This window comes from Triticum dicoccoides, chromosome 1B, assembly GCF_002162155.2.
Source record: "Triticum dicoccoides isolate Atlit2015 ecotype Zavitan chromosome 1B, WEW_v2.0, whole genome shotgun sequence".
Lineage (NCBI taxonomy): Eukaryota > Viridiplantae > Streptophyta > Magnoliopsida > Poales > Poaceae > Triticum > Triticum dicoccoides.
In genome coordinates, this window is record NC_041381.1 from 434,098,815 (window position 1) to 434,116,904 (window position 18,090).

Genomic DNA, 18,090 nt, shown 5'->3' on the forward strand with positions numbered 1-18,090 from the left:
TGGGGTGTTGGACAAGTAACTGAAGGAACGACAGAAGAGGAAGATGCAAAGCAGAAGGTTAAAGATGCAATTCCTCTGATCATAGCCAAGCAACAACTGCTGAACGGCCTTGACAACAATGAGGAGATGAAAGAGCTTGTGAAGATAATGAGCAAAATCGATGTGCTCTGTAGGAAGATTGTCTCTTTGTTTGCAGTCTATGTAGCACTCGTGATGTATTCAGTGGCTATGACATGAGCACTTTGCTGAAACTCGTAATGAATGAAACCTGTGTAGCAGGCTGGGCATAGTGTTGTGAACATCTAATGATTTATATTAACGGAAATCAGGGGGTATCCCCTTTTGCTCATAAATAAATAAATAGCAGAGGCCCTTTTGGTAATAAATAAATAAATTAGCAGAGGCCCTGTCGGGTCAGCTTTGTTCTCATTCGAAGACGTCGAGCAAATTGCAGTCCAACAGCACACTATGTCATCAAATTCAAGTTTCACAGCCAAATATGAGTACAACTAAACAACAATGTCATCATGTTTTAGTCGTCATACAATGACCAAACACAAATCAGCATACATAACAAGTGATGTTCTCACAGCAAAATACTAAACAACACGTTCATCAGGTTTCAGTTGTCATAGCAAACACAATTTCACATAGTAGATAAAAACGTCTTCTGACAGGCAAATACGACAAAAGCAATCTAATCATCATCCACAGAAGCAGCAGTGTTAACATCTTCACCATGTGTATCAGTCTGAATCATAATTCCCCACTGTGTCATCTTCTTCTTCATCCTCAATGTCCTTCAACGTTGGCTTCTTCTTGATAAACTCTTGTATGTCCATAGCACGACATGCAATCTTTTTGCCGGTGTCATTGACGTGATGGTTCTCAAAGATATTAGGAACATCTGTGTTATCTTGTACATCAAGAGCAGTGTAAGCATCATCTTGTTGTGCAACTTCATTAAACGAATTCCTCTGCTCAAACCTTTGCAATACTCTCCAGTCATCGCTACGTGTAAATGTGTCTTCCAAGAAAAATATCCGTGTTGCTTGATTTGCCAAAATAAAAGGCTCGTTGGTCTGGTACACCGCCTTGACATGGATGGATTGGAAATAATCATTAGCTCTGGGTTTTGCGATCCTAGAAAATAGGTTATACCAACGACAACACAACAGAACCACACACCGATAATCCTCGAAACTAGAGATATACTGCAACTGAACAATGTCTATTATGTTAGCATACATTTCAGTTATCGCTTTGTCGTACATATCCGTGCTCATGATGGCACTGTTTTGTGTCTTCCTGCCTTCGTCGCGTGCAAGGTTGTTGTAGCGCACATCTCCAACAATGCAAGATTCATAATGTCTTACCCGAGTATCAGGACCCATTGCTAGTGAGTAAAGGGCATCATCAACTGCCTACCCATCCTCCCGCATCTTCTTAACCTATGGTTAGAAAATAGAAAAGCTGATCATCTTATGCACTCAACATATTAAAAAAACTGACAGTGCAATTCAAAAGCTTACATGGCTCTTGAACCATTTCGCAAATCCTGCCATAACCAGTTTGTCAATCTTGCTTGGATTTTGCGGCAGTAACTCCTTTTTCTAGATGCTACACAACATAGTGATCGCGTTAAACATCTAAATATATAAGAATGTGCTGCAAGTTTAGTAGATTACGATGTATAAGCTACAATACTTAGCACTTACTTGATATAAGGTAGTATCTCAGGACAGTTAGTCAACACATACCAAACCATTTTGTCCAAAAAAATCTTTAGGTTTGTCCTCTTGTCGACTCTTCCCTGTAACTCGAACAGAATGGTCAAAAACATTGAGCCCGAAATTGTCTTCACCCACCTCTTTGCTAAGCTGATCAGTTGTTTCAATGTATTTTGAGCAGAATGCCAATGCTTCTGTAGCAATGTAGGCCTCAGAAATGGAACCCTCGGGTCTAGCTCTGTTCCTAACATATCCCTTGAAAGTGCCTAGCCGCCTTTCAATAGAGTACATCCAGCCATACTGTACTGGACCTCTAAGTAGTGCCACATCAGGTAGATGAACAGCCAAATGCACCATCACATAAAAGAAGGCTGGAGGATATATCTTCTCAAGATCGCATAGGATAGTTGGTATCTTGTCTCTAAGACACTCCAAAGCATCTATCCTGATATTTCTACTGCAGAGTTCTCTGAAGAATTGTCCCAACTATGCAACTGCTATGTATAAGTCAGGGTGGCCCAATCCTCTAAGGATAACAGGTATAACCCTTTGAAGAAGGACGTGGCAGTCATGAGTTTTCAAACCTTGTACCTTGTTTCCATCTGCAGTGACTCTCCTTTCTGGGTTCGAAGCAAATCCATGTGGGAATCTCACACGTGACAGGACCTCGCATAATTCTTTTCTTTTTACCTTCTCCAAGACGTACACCGTTGGTGCCATATCCCGTGGTTTACCTTCATGTTGCACCTGCAAATCTTGTCTGGTACCCAGGTGTGTCAAATCAATCCTAGATTTTAAGGTATCTTTCATCTTTCCTTCAATATTAAGAAGTGTGCCGATAATGCTGTCACATTTATTTTTCTCGATGTGCATCACATCAAGATTATGCCGCAGATCCAAATCTTTCCAATACTCCAAGTTCCACAAAGTGGACCTACGAGTGAACAATAATCTCTCTTCTGCCCTGCCACACTTCCTTTTCCCACTACCATTACCAGGATGGTTTCCTGGTGTAATATGCCTGACCTTCTCTAATTCCACTTTCAACTCATCGGCGGTGAGCCTTTTTGGCGCATCACGGTTTTCATGCTTTGCATTGAACACATGTCTTTGGTATTTTCTAGAATGCGGCTTGTCCTTGGCAAGGAAACAACAATGTCCAATGTAACAGGTCTTGCTAAGTATTGCGTATGACGGCGGATTCCTGTCACAGCGAACACAAGCATTGTAACCATGTCTCGTTCGTCCTGACATAGTGCCCAAAGCCGGATAATCATGGATGCACCAAATTATAACATCACGTAGAAAGAAATCAGCTGGTGGGCTGCTATATAGGTCTCGAGTGAGAACACCCCTCCATAGTTGTTGAAGTTCCTCCACAAGAGGCTCCATGAATAAATCAAAATCCTTTCCAGGACTTTTTGGACCTGGGATGAGCAAGGCCATCATGTAGTTTGATTCTTTGGTGCAGACATTTGGAGGCATGTTGTAAGGGATAACAAGCACTGGCCACATGCTATATGTGGCACTCTGGTGGCTAAATGGGTTAAATCCATCTAAATCTAAGCCAAGTCTAATGTTTCTCGGGTCAGCAACAATCTTTTTGTGTTTATGATTGAAGCTTTTCCACTCACTACCATGAGATGGATGGCTCATTACATTCTGATCTTTGTACTCCTGGTTCCTAGAATGCCACAATACATCCTCTCTTGATTCAGCATCATGAAACAACCTCTGCAATCTTCGTATAATTGGAAAATGTCTCAGAACATTATGAGGAATCCTCTCCACAGCATCGCCATCTTTCCATCTTGATGATTTGTATTTCAGGCATTCATTTAAGTTGGCATAATCCTTCCGGAACAGAACACAACTATTCTTACAAACATGGATCATATCATATCTGATTCCAACTGCACGAGGAAATTCTTCATTTAACTATAGGTGTGTGGCAGCTCAGACGCATCTGGGAAAGATTTGCGGAAAACAGCCAACATCGCATCGAATGATTTGTTGGTCATCCGCTCAGATATCTTCACCTGAAGAAAGGTGACCATAGCTGAGAATACTGACAGCTTATTTCCCAGGGTGACAGCCACGTTGCATTGTTCCAACATGCGGGCCCACCGTTTTTCTTCTGCAGGTGAAAGTTCACGAAATTCAGGAGCATTTCGTAGCATTGTTTCAATGTCAAACTCACTGGCTCCGCCACCACCTCCTCCTCCTCCTCTTCCACCTGAGCATCAGGCAGATCAAGATGGTGATCTGCTGCTTCCACATAGTCAATAACATGGACGTTCACAGCTTCACCATGATGAACCCACCTAGTATATGTGACCGACCTCCCATACAAGTGTACATGATTTTGCACAGTTGACTGGGGTCTTGTAACTGAATTCATACAACTGCTACACGGGCAGAGCACATCTGATTTCGGACTACCGTACTCAGCTCTAATAAAGTTCATGAAGTTTTCAACCCCCTCGACAAATGCAGCGGAGAATCTTCGAGCAGAAGTTATCCAAGTCCCGTCCATCTGTTAGACATACAAATTAGTTCTTCTACTAGATATTACAAGAAAAACATATATGCTTTTTTATGAAGTCCAGAAAAAAGTACCTAGGTTGATGTCTAAAGCTATGGCTAGATATTTTGACGAGCAGATCTAAGTAATGAAACATATGTAAAGCTAATTCAGCAAACAGATTTGAGTGCTAAATTATGGCAGGCTATTTCAGCAGTCAATGAGGCCGAGCACGCATCCATCAAACTATAGAAGGCCATCGCAGCAACAAAGATCGAGTATAAAACGGTGTAGAGCTATTTCACCTAACAAATGGGCTACTAGACCATGGCAATCTACATCACAATAAATATATGGCAGGATACTTTAGCAACTAATCGGCCTTGGCATGCCATCTCAGCTAAGCAGATTGAGTGCAGAACATGGCAAGGAAGCTTCTTAAGAAGAGCATATTGACTGTAAACTACTTCGGCAAACAGTGAGATTAACAGCGCCTATTAGTTAACATTCAGCTCTACACCGACATGCACGGGGCCTCAGTCTAGAATGCGCGTACCGTGGGAGAAGCTGACCGCCGTGTGTCTCCACACGAACATCGCCAGCAGTGGAGGCGCTGACCGTCCTGCACCTCCACAAGAACATCGCCAGCGGTGGCGGCGCGGCTAGAGGATGGCAGTCTACAAGAGCGTACTGTGGGAGCGAGAGGATCTCCGTGCATCCCCTTGATGAACCGTGGCACTGAAGTAACAACACGACAGGGAGAGCGGCTTTGGCGGAGCGAATGGAGTGGAGGGGGACGGGGGGAGGGAGGTTTGGGGAATATTATTGGCTAGCTGAGCGAAGGGCGGTTGAATTTAGGATTTGGGGGGAATTTTTTGTGGGGGGGGGATTTTTGCGTGGTGGGCATGGGGAGTTTGGCGCATGGTCGGTTTCCCCAAGTGCAGTCCCACGTGTCAGTGAAGAGGCAAGCCGAAGCCCGTTCCGTTTGCATGAGTCGTGTGCAGGACCGAACGTGTGTGGGGTGCAATGCGACCGCGACAGGGGTGCTGTGAGTGTACCGCCTTTTTTCCTTTTAAACTAGGTGCTTCGCCCCCTCAAAAAAATGGTGCTTCAGGCGATCCGTCGATACTACTACTAGTAATCCGGTAATCCCGACTAAAACGACGAGGACGGGTCTTTTCCCGCGTGATATGCTGGGAGGTTGGCTTAGTTGGTTTTTTTAGGACGAGTAATGCTACACCTACATAATCCCAGTTACGTAATTAATGTAATGTGAAACGTGTGAGCTGTTGATTGTAAATTGGGGGGAGGGAGGGGCCCACCACCATGAAAATCAGGGGAGGAGAGAGAGAGGCAATTTACGTTAACCCTTTCGTAGGTTCCCGTAGATGTAGAAAGATGTGAAATGCGTGAATGTGTAGTGGGCGTACTATTGGAGTGCCTAAGATAAATTGTGTATGTATAGACCCTATGTGTTTATTTACTTCGCATGTTAGCTTTGTCTCGGTTCAATAAAAAGCAGAGTTGGTGATGATGGTGTGCTTGTAATCCTGCTATATAGGCCATCCGATCTATATCTAACGGATAGGAAGGAAACTATGACAATTTACCCGCAATCCTCTCCACATTTGCAGATAAGGCCTTCCCTCGTTCATCATTTTCTCCCACAAGATCTTGATGTTCCGTGCAATGCACGGGCATCTTGCTGGTACTCCTACAATATACTATATTATTGTGAAAGTTCATATACATCGGCCGAGATTAATGCAAACACGACAGATTTTCATTACATTTCGAACTTTTATAGGACAGAAGAATAAAAGAAACCTGACCCTAAACCTATTCTACGGCGGCGATCGGCGTCCTCCATCTACGATCTCTATGTATGGGGGTGGGGTTGAAGACTCTTGAAGTGAAGGTGCGGTCTCTGACGAGGAAGAGTAGAACACGGGATATGAACCGGCCAGTTGGCACACCATGCCCTACCGCCTCCCGTGCCCTACTCATCCTCGGAGGAGTCCCCGACCTCGGCTATGCCAGAAGTTGGACGACGGCAAGTAGGACGCGTGGCTAACGGTGCTCTCGTCGTCGGCCGCCAGTGTGGCCACCGCTTGTGCGCTCGCGTCTGCGTCCGGCTATGCCACTATTGTGCCGCGAGAGGCGACTTGAGTGAGGGCGGCAACCTTGAGCTTCATCCCCGAAGACAAGCTCTCCCGCAGAGCGTTTGCGCTCGTGGTCATGGCGGATGTGGTGCCAGGTAGGAGGACGATGCGCTATGGTGTGGAGGTTAGTTGGGCATTGCCGCTTTAAGTAGCGCATTCCGGTGGGGCCAAGCATCCAGGTGCGTCATTAAGTCGCCGGAGTTGGTTCCTCGGGCACCGAGCCTCTTAACGACGGCATACGGACGGACGACATGAACGCGGGCAACTGGCGCTGGCTGGGAACGCATCGCGCGACGGTGCGAGGGAGAAGGGTTTTTGGTGTGCGAGGGTAGTCAACTGCGGTCGTGGCAACATTGAAGATGCCCTTTGCTCACATGCGATCCCTGCATGTCATTGAAAAAGCAAGACAACCCGGCATGGTCTCAGGTCCTGGGGATGCAGTTGGCCGCGCTACACCACTCCGCGGACGCGTTGCGGCGCCCCATGCATCCTCAACGAGCCGGGTGTTGGTGTTTGTTTGGATTGTGGCCAAAGTGCACCTTACCAAAATTTTGGTCATGACCCAAAGATTGGTCTTTGTTTGGATGGTTGCCATTTTTTGGCATGCCAATGAACTCTAGCCAACTCTAGTTCATTTTTCTTGCCAATGTCGGCCAAATCATGGGCAACCAAAACATCAACCAAAATTTTGGCTAGGCAATGCTTTGATGGGGCAACCTTGGGCACAAACCAAACATACCCTTGATCTGCTGGTCGTGCCAAGCGCTAACGCCACCCTCGGCACACTGAAACCGACCGTGTCCAGCGATGATGAGCGTGTCGCTCACCGCGGTCGCTATGTCCAGAGGCGTTGCTGGAGCTGTGCCACGTTGCTGGCCCCCACGACCCAGATGAACGGTTGCCGGTGGTGAGGAGGTCGTGGCCAGCTCCTCCATTGGACTAGTCTGCACTACGTCGTCCCGACAGGTGTGCCCCACATGTCGGTTTCCCTGTTTTCCCGGCCATATTCGAGCGTCAATGCTTCGCGTTGCGCATTAGGACTTTCACTATGTAGGCAAAGCGAGACAACTTATTGTTTATTTGAGTCGTTCAAGTATAATCATGTGGCGTTTGCTTATTTCTCATTCCTCTCCAACCCTCTTCACCATCGATCATGCCGCCCTCCGGTCGAGTCCATCCTCCTGCATGCCTCATTTGAACATCCCGCCGAGTATCATTCGCATGTGGGCCTAGACCATGCTTGTGTTTCCAATGTTGTAATTTGTCCGACATGCATACAAACAAACGGTTCGTTTAAAGTTTCACTTTGCCTCCACTATGTGTCGCTTCGCGTCTTAGTTTTGACATCTCATTCGATTCATGCCCCGACACATGTTGACAAGATTGATTGATGTTGAGAGATCAATTGCGTGTCGTGCAAGGAGATAAAGATTTGGTCTGTTTCTATGATAGAAATGACCCGTGGGGGGGTCTGTGGGGATCAGAGCGAGTATATTGTACGTTCATAAGCAAAACGAACGTATTGTACCCACCCTAGTCCTCTTTCAATCGATCTCTGGACCCCGAAATGAAATCGAGAGAGAACGAGTGGGGGCATGGGTCATACCTAAGGCGGATTCAAAATTTTGAACCGGTGATCATAGCATCCGCAAGTCATATATAAAGGGTATTCAATGTTTGTTTCATTTTTGAACGTACAGTATACTCCCTCCTATCCTTTCTAGTTTACATATAAGTTTTATGTGTAGTCAAAGTATCTCTACTTTGATCAAACTTACAGAAAAAGTATCAACATTCAACAACGCCCAATCAATATTGTTAGATTCGTACGTACCCCTAGATTTGCACTCCCTCCATCCAGAAATATTTGTCCGCAGAATGGGTGTATCTAGATGTATTTTAGTTCTAGATACATCCATTTGTATCCATTTTTACGACAAGTATTTTCGGACGGAGGGAGTATTCACATAGAGATGGTTTCCAATTTGTTTTCAACCACGTGAATGTGCTTGTTCTCGCGCATGCTCTTCCTACTAGGATTTCGCCACGTATAGCTAGTCCAATAGTAACTTTTTTAAGCTCCCTGTCCAATAGTACTAGTGGAGTACTAACAACATCTGTACTAGAGTATGTAGTGCTCATAGTAGTACTCCCTCCTTCCATTTATATAGGGCCTATGTGGAGGAGAGAGATGTGAAAAAGTAAGGGGAGTGAGCTCTCATGCAAGAGCCTATCTATATACGCATTCATAGTTAAATACAATAAATATGAAGAAAGAGATAGAGAGGAGATGGAAAAAAGTACTAATACAATAGCCAACCATATATTTTTTTGCGTGAAATAGCCATCCTTATAGCCCACACTACTGTATGAGTGCATATAGATGATGGCAATAGATGACATGGCAGTTCCTTATAGCCATCGGCTGGCTATATTATTAACCATGCTCTAATGCGTTTTTCAAAACCGCATTTGACTATTGACAAGATTAATAGTACATGAGATGTATAATGTGAAAATTATATCATTGGAAGCTCCTTTCACATACGAATTTGACTGTATGCTTTGTGTAAGTTGCATGTCATATATTATTACTCTAACATTTGGTCAAATTTAGCCTAAAAAGGGGGATTAGGCCCTGGATAGTAAATGGAAGAAGGGAGTAGTAGTGGAAGTGGATCCTCTGATGTAGGTATCCCTGCCTTCCCTCCCTTTCGGTCGCTTACTGGCGGACCCCATGCTTGCTAGGCCCCGCATGTCAGTTACTCAATGGGTTCGGCCACGTCAGGGGATCCTCGTCCGTAGTATACTCCCTCTTTTTTATTTACTCCACATAAAATGGAGGGAGTGGTAGTATAAATGACGCGGGCGGGGGATGGGGAGGGACGTCGGTTTTCTCTCAATTGGGGTCCCACAAGCAAACAAAAACACAAGACGAAGCATGTTCCATTCGGTAAGCGACGTGGAGGGTTCAGTGTGCCAGGGTGCAACGCGAACGCGACAAGATCAATGTACAATCAAAATCGATTGACCAGTCATCATCGGAACCACTATTCACACCAGAACCTTCACTGCTCGGCCTACGCCCACCACTACCCTAAAACCACACCTAATCTCCCTCCCATTCCCCCACCTTTCGATCCCCTAGCACGCATCAAGCGTCCCCTACTTCGCCGGAAAGACATGGTGCGCCACAAGATCATGTACTACAAGATGTTGACGTCGGAGCACCGCATAGAAATCGCGGCGACAGTCGGCACCACAGACCTCCGTTCCCAAGCTCACTTTGCGGCGGGCCAATCCCCGAGTTCTCTGGAGCCAAGCTAGAGGAGGAGGAAGCCGATCCAATGTTTATGGTGGAGGTCACGGTGCAGAAGGCCTCCGATGGGTATGAGATGATGGAGTCGACTTCGTGCCGGCTTCCGAGCCCCCCATGGTGCAGGCGGACTAGCGGTTCAACCTGGTGATACTAAAGGAGGACCGGGAGGCAGAGGCTCAACTCGACGCGGAGCACGCGCATGCGTCTGCCATCGAGGCTCTCCTGCAGGCGGAACCAGATGTCATGGATGTGAACCAGGCGGCAGAGGCTCAACTTGAGGCGGAGCACGCGGATGCCGCTGCCATCGAGGCCCTCCTGCAGGCGGAACCGGACGTCCTGGACTTGAACCGGGCGGCAGAGGCTCAACTCGACGCGGAGCGAGCGGATGCCGCTGTCATGGAGGCCCTCCTACAGATGGAACCGAACGTCCTGGTCTTGAACCGGGCGGCGGAGGCTCAACTCGACATGGTGCACGCAGATGCCGCTGCCATCGAGGCCCTCCTATAGGCGGAACCGGACATCCTTGACTTGAACCGGGCGGTGCTCTCGTCCGTGCAGAGCACCTGCATGCACCACATGTACGAGTAGCTGGAGGCCGAGGACAACCACGGTGCGGAGACACACATCGGCAGCTACGGCTAGTTCACACCGGTAGCCAAAGACTACATGGTCGTCTCGTTCCACGAGTAGTGATAGTTTTTCTTTATGTTGTTGTTTTTATGGATCTTTTGTTGTGTAAAAACATATATTGTTATGCAAGTCGCCTGACTTTCATCATTTGGGTCAGTCTACCATTTCAGGCGGTTGGATGGATATCCTACGTCTCCTAACCTTTCTTCCTCACCTCTTCTTCTTCCCCAACAGACCATCGCACGGGTCGTACGGATCCTCCCCAACATGCGGTTGGATAAACATACTGTATGAACTAAAATTATGTGTCAACGGTAGGATGGCTGAGTTTGGTTTGTTCACATGTGATAGCATGTGTCAGTGAGGGTGTGTTCCCTTGGTTGAGTTTGCAGCGTGCAGGAGCAACGGTGTGAGGGTGCGGTGCGATCGCAGTGTGTAGGAGCGACCGTGTGAGGGTGCGGTGCGACCGCGACAGCCGTGTGCAAGTGTACCTCCTTTTCATTTTGAAAACTTTAGGAAAGCTTGGCAAAAATGTGTGGCGAAGTATGGCAATGCAAGGCCTAGACCCAAATAGGATAAGTACGTACGTACTAGGAGTACTAGTGTTAAAATTGAAAGGCGGGGTTTTCCTTCGCGGGATTAATCGATACAAATCCTTGTTTGACGTGTCAATTAATGCGTATTTCTTTATCCAAAGCCCAAAGAGCTAACCATCTCACTCCTCATCGTTTGATTAACGCAACGCCATGCAAACCAACCTTCTCACTTCCGCATGCATGAAAGGTATATTAATGTCATTGGTTGCTAGTACGAGGCAAACCCCATCAATTTTGCCTCGATTAGTGTTAGTGGCCTTTTGCAAATTGTAATTTTGATATACTGGCTTTGTGTACAAAACAATGGAGGCAGTAACTGTCGGATATCGGGTTCCGGCAAAACCCTCACTACAAAAAAAAGACACATCCGTGACATTTTGGGCCGAACGAATTTTTTTTCTGTCATACATATGACACTTCTATGACAATAATTGTGACAAAAACCGGTATCATTATAGATGTGGTGGGCTCCTACTTCTATGACAAAAAATCATGACAGAAAATGGGCTTTTCGTCCTGGGCGGGCCGGAGACGCAGGTGCATGACATTCTTTGGGCCGTCCGTGACGGAAAAAACCATGGTAGAAGCGAGGGGGAGGAAAATTTCGGGGAGTTCCCGGTTATGGTGGGAGGTCGGGGGCCGAGCGATGCGCGTTTCTCTCGTACACGTACACACGTGTGTGCGAGGCGTTGGATCTAACTAAACCCGAGCGAGGCGTTGGGCTCTAACTGAACCTGAGCGATTGCACTGCATGCTACGCGTTACTGAACCCGGGCGATCGATCGATGGCTGTTAACTGAATCGGATCGAGCGATTCCTTCGCTACTGCTGCTAATTGAAGTCGATCGATTGGATGAATAGTGAGCGTTGCGGGGGGAGGGGGGGTTGGATGAATAGTGAGCGGTGGCGTTGCCTCTGGATGAACAGGACCATGTGGTGTGGAGGGCTGGATGAATAGTAGACGATGGAGGGGTGCCCGTGGAGGGGTGGTTGAACAGGACCCTGTGGTGTGGAGGGCTGGATGAATAGTAGACGGTGGAGGGGTGCCCATGGAGGGGGTGGTAGAACAGTAGCCGGTGGAGTAGCGCGCGGTGGAGGCTGGATGAACAGGAGCCCATGGAGGCTGGAGGAGGTCGAGGGTAGCCTGTGGAGGCTGGAGGAGGTCGACGGTGGAGATGAACAGTATCCCGTGGAGTCCCGTTTTGCGGTATGCCACACCCCTCCCGATGAACAGGACCCCCGTTTCGACCGTAGCGCTCCAACACAAGTCCGTTTCGTCCGTTTTGCGGTACGCCACACCCCTCCCGATCAACATGACCCCCGTTTCGACCGTAGGACGTCCATTTCCTCCGTTTTGCTATACGCCAGACCCCTCCCGATGAACAGGATCCCGTTTCAAACGTGGCCGGTCAAACACAAGGTCGTTTCCTCCGTTCTGCGGTACGCCAGGCCTTGTTTCCATCGCCTGTTCCGTCCAAGCCCTCCCAATGAACATGACCACGCATTCCGTTTCGACCCAGCCGGTTGGCTCCCACGCGTTCCGTTGCCTCCCAATGAACACGACGCATTCCGTTGCCTCCCCATGAACACGACGCATTCCGTTGCCTCCCCATGAACACGACGACGACACTGTTTCTCTGTTCCGCCCCAGCCATATACATGAGCCCTGGCCGCACGTATGCGCGAGTAGGCGTTCGAGACCCTGCCCGTATGTACGTACATGGCCGTATTTTCTTTCTTTCACCCTGGCCGCTGTACGTACGTGTACATGCTACGTGCGCACCTCTACTACGACACGTGCACGCCTCTACATCCACCAGTATATATGTACATACATGTTCGCGACCAGAATGACTATGCTACGTACGCTTCGACCAGGTGGGTCCCGACTGTCAGGCACTTCCTTGCCTGCGAAGATGTAGCTGGTGGGTCCTAGTAGTCAGGGGGGCGAATTGTTTTGGTTTTTTTTTGCCCGGACGCACTTCCTTGCGTGCGAAGGTGTAGCTGCTGGGTCCCAGCAGTCAGGGGGGCGAATCGTTTTTTTTGCCCGGACGCACTTCCTTGTGTGCGAAGATGTAGCTGGTGGGTCCCAGCAGTCAGGGGGACGAATCATTTTTTTTTTGCCCGGACGAACTTCCTTGCGTGCGAAGGTGTAGCTGGTGGGTCCCAGCAGTCAGGGTGGAAACGTTTTTTTGCGAAATACGGTGGCCCGTCCGGTGGGTCCCTGCTGTCAGGTGGAGGAATCATTATTTTCCATGTAATAAGGAGGCACTTCCTTGCTGCGGCCATGGACCCAGCAGTCAGCCTATCCATGTACAGTCCACGTTCGATGGAAGTCGTTCCTTGACCATGTTGACCACGCCGCGCCGAGAGCACCAGGGCGGTGGACGACAGCGAGTCCTAGGAAGGGGACGACGCGGAGCCGGTGAAAACGCGGCAGTGGATGCCCACGCGGAGAGGAGTATGAGGGCATACTCGTTCAGCTGCGGTGTGAGGCTGCCGTCACCACAGGGCCTGGCTAGCGGCAGGAATAGTAGGGGGCGGTGAGGCCTCCGCGGCAGCACAGCCGGCCATGGGAGGCAGGAGCAGGCGGCACGACCGGCGTTGCTTTCGGCGGCTGGAGCAAGAAGACCAGAGGTTGAAGAAGCACTACAGCCGTTGGATGGACATCGTACGGTCTCTGGAGCTAGAATCGTTCATATTGACTAAGTTGACAAAGCCCTCCGTCGCCGTTAACTTAGTAGGCCCACAAGTCAGCCTCCCACCAAGGTGGGTCCCAGCTAGCAGGGGAGTATTCATTTTTTTTGCGTAATAAGGAGGCACTTCCGGTGGGTCTGAGCTGACAGCGGGGGGGAACGTTTTTTTTTTTTGCAAAATATGGTGGCCCGTCCGGTGGGTCCTAGCAGTCAGGGGGGAAACGTTTTTTTTCACGAAATAAGGTGGCCCATCCTGTGGGTAACTGCTGTCAGGTGGAGGAATAATTATTTTGCGCGTAATAAGGAGGCACTTCCTTGCGGCCGCCATGGACCCAGCTATGAGCCTCTCCACATACAGTACTCTTCCGATGGAAGTCGATCGTTGACCACACCGCGCCAAGAGCACCAGGGGGGTGGACGACGGTGAGGTCTAGGAAGGGGACGACACGGAGCCGGGGAAGATGCAGCAGTGGAATCCCGCACGAAGAGGAGTACGAGGGTTCACTGGTTCGGCTGCGGTGTGAGGCTGCCGTCGCTGTAGAATAACAAGGAGTGTGGGTGAGTGGAGGGATGGCCTGGCCAGTGGTGGGAGTAGTATGGGGGCGGTGAGGCCTCCGCGACAGCACAGCTGGCCACGGGAGGCAGGAGCAGGCGGCACGACCGGCGCTGCTTTGGGCGGCTGGACCAAGAAGACCAGAGGTTGAAGAAGCACTACGGCCGTTGAATGGACATCATACGGTCACTGAAGCTAGAATCGTTTATTATTGAGTAAGTTGACAAAGCCCTTGGTACGCTCCAACTTAGTAGGCCCACAGGTCAGCCTCCGAAATGGTGCACCCCAGATGTCAGGGGGAGGAATCATTTTTTGGACGGCCGAAGCTATGAATATCCGAGATTGAAGAAGAAGCACGACATCCGTTGGATAGACATCCAACGGCCACTGCTGCTAGAACCATGTGTTGACTATAATAAGTTGACAAAGCCTTGCATACGTGTCAACTTATTTTTTTAGGGGACGCGTCACTTAGTGTCGGTGTACTAGAGTAGGGGTACCCTAGTATCCCGAACTTGTGCACGGGCAGTTGCAGCACCCCGCGGCAAGGCTTGCCGGGTGACCGCCAAGGTCCTCCGTGGTTCCTTTGGAGCCATTCAAGAACAAAGTATTCAAGCCAAGGAGACAAGGACCCGGCAAGAGGAGCTTGCCGGGAGGGCCAACCAAGGCATCTCAAGGAACTTGCCGCGACGCGCCACGCGTCCCGGCAAGGCCCGGTGAGCGACAAGCTTCCGGACGCGACAAGACAACGACCGTGGCAAGGCGCTTGCCACGGCAAACTACCACTCTGTACCCGCGCTCCAGCACATCCACCAACGTGTCGCCCTGGGACCTTCCCAGGTGCGCGTGGCAAGAGGCTGTGCGGCCAGCGGTGCGCAGTGGCAAGCGACGCTGACAAGATTGCCATCATGGCGAGCGGTGGCGTCCCTGACGGTCCCTTTTTGCACTATTTGGGCGACGTAGATGGGCATTTAATGCCTTTGTCCACTGCCGTCAGGGTTAGGTATGATACATTGTGCAGGTAGTTGTACCAACAGCAATTCCTTTTCCATTTTTACCCTTGTCTATGTAGCCACCTGTCGGAGACCCCTTTAGCATATAAAAGGAGGCCCATGCACAACATAGAAAGGGGTTCGAAGGCAGAAAAACACTCACGCTCGGTCTCGTTAGCAGCTAGTGTGTACTGTAGCATTCAGCGCTCCCGAGCAAGAACTCAATACACTCAGACATGCAACAGTAGGAGTGTTATCTCTCCGGAGAGCTCCGAAGCTGGGTAAACTGCTCATGTGCTTCGCCTCGATCCGCTCTTCGTGCGATCTCCGCCCCCCGCCGAACCGAAAGGGGCTCGGTCCGCCGGTCCCATAGGTGTTCGTGGATCAGTTTCCCCAGACATCTTTGGCGCGCCAGGTAGGGGGCGTCAAGGTTGTGTGAACCTGATCCGATGTTCTCACGAGCTAGATCTTCATCTTCTTCATCGACATGCCACCGAAGAAGAAGGCTTCGGTGGCAGCTGTTCCGTCCACGTCGATCCCACCACCACCGGAGCAAACGGGTGGGGGGGTAGACGCCGGCGGAAGAACGGGCATCGATGAGGGAGCTCACGGTGCTGCCAGGTCCATGGACAAGGCTGCACAGACCTCGGCGTCCGTACATGCACTGCGCCCATCTCAGGAGGCGCAGGACCGACAGCGTCATGGTATTCGCAGGGCCATACGTTCGTTGGACCAAGATCGAGCTGGTGGATCTCGGGGTGCTCAAGACCAGCATGCATGCCAACATGCTGGCACGAGCGAGACACGGTCGCCTGGACGGGATACTGCTCCTTCTAACATAGTTAGAAGTCCGAGCATATCCCGCTCCTCGCACCGTTCGCCACTGCCGCCCACCACTCCAGCAGAAGCTTTGGCGCGAGCTCAACTGCTCCTAGATTACCCTCCAACGGCAGACAAGATCGATGAATGGAGGGCCACCATTCAGAGTCTCATCGGCTTCGCCAACGGCGACACTCCGCGGCAGCCGAGTACATCGCTGCCGCGGCAGGACTGCCAGGCACGAGCCGATGGCGATGAAACCGGTGGGGGTGCAACCACCATGCACTCTCCACCCCGAAGGCCAAGATCGCCGACTCGCCAGATCCACCTCGGCAGCGACTCCACCGCATCATCAGATCCACGAGCTCGTCGCGATTAGCGCCAAGTTCTTCACGAACGACAGCAAGAAGACGCTCGTACTCGCATCGAGCGCCGAAGAGAAGCGCGGCGTCAATCGGACCAGCGCGCTGGGCCCTCTGTCGACATGCATGCACCAGGGGAACCAGGCGACTTACCGTACGCAGTAGGATGCCCTGTGTTCACTCGTGAGCTGTGGCAAGTCCAGTGGCCCAGCACGAAGAATTTCAAGCTAGAGGTACCAGAGAAGTACGACGGCAAGTCGCATCCGTCGGAGTTCCTCAGCATCTACACCATCGCGGTGCAAGCTGCTGGGGGGCGGGACGACAAGATCCTGGCCAACTACTTCCCGCTGGTGCTCAAGCCCAATGTCAGATCCTGGCTCATGCACTTGCCGGACAACTCCATATCCTCCTGGGCAGACCTATGCCATCAGTTTGTCGGCGCCTTTACAGGCGGCCACAAGCCTCATGGCCAAGAGAGCGACCTTCATCTGCTCGCCCAGAAGGAAGGAGAGCCCCAGCACAAGTACATTCAGAGATTCAGCCGCGTACAGCACAACATCCCAGATGTCCACCCTGCTGCGGTAATCAACGTGTTCCATCAGAACGTACGAAACCGCAGGATGCGGGAGGAGATGGCGATGTGCAAGATCAGAGACGTCAGTGAGCTATATGCCCTGGCCGACAAGTGTGCACGTGCTGAGGAAGGGAGGAAACTCCCCGGAGAGAATACAGAAGTAGGAGGATCTGATAGTGAGGAGGCTGCCCCCGCAAAGAAAAACCGGCGGCGGAACAACAAGAAGAAGAAAGGCAAAGATGTGCTAGTCGTTGAGCAGTCCGGCAACGGACGTGGCGCCAAGAAAGCCAAAGCTGGTAGCTCCGGCGAGGAGATTGCCGCAGACACCAACTACCAGGCTGTGGCGGTCGCCGACAAGCAGGACGGCACCAACAAGCAGTACTGCAAGATCCACCGCACCAAGGGCCATGACCTCCAGAGCTGCAAGAAGGTCGAGCAGCTTGTCGAGCAGGAAAAGGCTGAATACGAGCGACGCGACAAGGAGAAGGCCAAGCAGCGGCAAGGAGACAGACCTCCCCGCGGCCGCGGCAAGGCCAAGCAGCGGCAAGGAGACAGACCTCCCCGCGGCCGCGACAAGGATGAAGATGACGACGACGATGAAGATATGGATGATGACGAGACCGATGAGCAGGAGTTCCAAAAAGCCATAGAGGTCCTGTGCATTGACGGCGGTGCTTCTCTGCATACTTCACACCGCCAGCTCAAGCAGTGGGTGCGGGAAGTCAATGCGGCAGAACCACCCGTCGAGTCACGCAAGCCTCTGAAATGGTCCAGCACGCCTATCATCTTTGATATTGAGGACCACCCTGATCGCATAACTGCGGTCGGGTGCTTGCCGATGTTGGTTTCACCAACTATCCGCAGCCTCAAGGTCACTAAGATGCTAGTTGACGGCGGGGCCGGCTTGAACCTGATCTCCTCCGCGGTACTCCAGAAACTCCAGATCCCTAATGGCGAGCTCGAAGAGACCAGCACATTCCAAGGAATCAATCCGGGAAGGAGCAAGCCGAAGGGAAAGATCACATTGCCGGTGACATTTGGCAGCGAGTTGAACTTCAGGACTGAGAGGGTCACTTTTGATATTGCTGACTTTCCATTGCCTTACAATGGGATACTCGGCCGTCCAGCACTCG